Source organism: Tachysurus fulvidraco, chromosome 26, assembly GCF_022655615.1.
Source record: "Tachysurus fulvidraco isolate hzauxx_2018 chromosome 26, HZAU_PFXX_2.0, whole genome shotgun sequence".
In the NCBI taxonomy this organism is placed as follows: Eukaryota; Metazoa; Chordata; class Actinopteri; order Siluriformes; family Bagridae; genus Tachysurus; species Tachysurus fulvidraco.
Window position 1 is genome coordinate 1,087,020 of NC_062543.1, and position 2,782 is coordinate 1,089,801.

Sequence of the window (2,782 nt, forward strand, 5' to 3'; positions counted from 1 at the left end):
TGTTCGCTGCTCGTAATATAACTGTAACGCCTAAAAGCTACAGTGACGTCTGTCACAACATTTGCATATTTATTTACACTCAAGCCTAATTGAAATTTTATGTCTGAGCCATCAGAGCACACACACACACACACACACACACACACACACACACACACACACACACACACACACACACACACACACACACACACACACACACACACACACACTTGTCCTTTTCATTCTTACACACACATACACCAGAGAATGTTATTCATTAACAGCATGTGTTAATTGATTGTTTATTCATCAGAGCCTCTGGGTAATACTTTGCATCCCCTTACACACACACACACACACACACACACACACACACACACACACACACACACACACACACACACACACACACACACACACACACACACACACACACACACACTCCTTTAGGTCTCCATTAGGTCAGACTGGTGGCCATGATGTGTGGGACCCATGGGAAGTGTTAACGCCAGGGCTGATTTACTCAAGCCATCTGACACGCCATCTACCCCCACTCCTCACACACACACACACACACACACACACACACACACACACACACACACACACACACACACACACACACACACACACACACACAGAGGCAACCGGTGGTAATCTGCTTAACTTTGTCCTCCCAAAACAGCCTGTGTGAGGTGAATCATTACACACACACACACACACACACACACACACACACACACACACACACACACACACACACACACACACACACACACACACACACACACACACACACACAAACACACAAACACAAACACACACACACCATAATAATTTCAATGGTAATATCAATATTAATGTCAGTGTGTAGGAAGAATAAATCTGATTCTATTTTACATTTTCATATTATTATTATTATTATTATTATTATTATTATTATTATTATTATTATTATTATTATTATTATTACTGTGAAACACTTAACATTCATAGTGTTACTCCTCCTATTTATCCTTTACCTAATTGGACAGTTTTCTCCTGTTATGACTCTTCCTCTGTCTTTCTCTCATTCTGTTCATATTCTTACTCCTGCTTGAGCTACTTCTACTCCTGCTACTGTTCCATCTCCTGCTCCTGTTACTGCTCTTAATCTTTCTCCACTCCTTCTGTTACATCTGCTACTATCACACAGGGGTTTGTTACTCCTACAGCCTCTGAAATTACTTTTATTCTCCCTAAATATGTCTACTGCTTCAGTTATTCCACTAGCATTGCTCCAAAAGCCAGAAGTTCGACTATTGTCACTGTTAATCTTTCTCCACTCCTGTTATTACTGCTAACACTTACTTCTGCTTATAACTGCTTATAGCTTTACTCCTCCTTTCCTTTCTACTTCTACTCCTAATAATATAACTCCCACTAATCCTGCTGCTACTTCTAGTAATACTGTTGCTATTAGTATTATTATTATTTTTTTATTATTCCCAGTGTTACTCCTACTACTATTATTACATCTCCTGAGATAATTAGGACTACTACTACAAGCACTATAACAACCAATAATAATAATAATAATAATAATAATAATAATAATAATAATAATAATAATAATAATAATAATCCTATTCCTGCTATTACTTTGGGTACTAGCTTATACACTGCATTATTACTATTAATTAACAGCTAATTAATTAAAAGTGCAATTAGTGCAATCTTACTCATTCCTACTCTTACTTCTACTCCATCTATTACTATTATAACTGCTTCTACTATTATAACACTCAATATATCTCCTATTAATGTTATTGTGACTGCTATAATACAGTATCCTACAGTACTATTCCAGATCCTAGGAATATTTCTAGAAGTGTAAATGATGACATTATAATGTTCTCAGTCAACCTTCAGCTTGTTGTTAGAAGTACTGTTTGTAGTTAATAAGCACACCATCGTGATCGTTCACTTACATCAGAATTCACGTGTGAAGCCACGGATGCGTGTCCAGGTACATCTGGTACAGCACACAGGATAATCTTCCTTGTTTTTTTCCCTTCGCCGGTTCACATAGAGGTCATTCAGGGGGCGGAATCCTGCTCGGCTTATTCACACCTGTCAGGCGGAGAAAGATGAGGAGGGACATCAGTTTAGGAGCTCCTGTGTGTGTGAACCAGACACTCAGTGACAAATCCACCATGACCACACACACACACACACACACACACACACACACACACACACACACACACACACACACACACACACACACACACACACACACACACACACACACACACACACATACATACACACACACCAGGAAAAAAGGTGAACAGTGAACAGACCCAGATCAGATCAGTTCAGACGTCTTTTCACTCGTCACTCACCTCCGGCGCTCTGCTGTTGACTTTCCCAGGCTTTGAATGACAATCACGCTGGACCTCTTTTACCTTCACGCTACACGGTGTTAAGCCTCGTCCTGTTGTTCCAGGGTTTTGAGGAACGAGGAACGAGGAATCCGAGATCGGCACCTGCATAGGAAGTTTTTTCAGACAAGACAAGCTGAGAGGGTTTAGGAGGAATAATTTAGTTACAGTGTGGAATTTAAAGAGCATTGGCATGATTACATGTGAAACACAATATCCAGTTCAGTGAGAATTTAATTAACCTGCGTGTTTATGTTACTGAAGATACAAGAATGGATGTAGAAAAACTAATTTACTGTATGTCAGTAGACCACGACGTGGGATAGAACAAAACAACAGGAATTTATTTCTAGATAATTCCTCCTCCTGCTCTC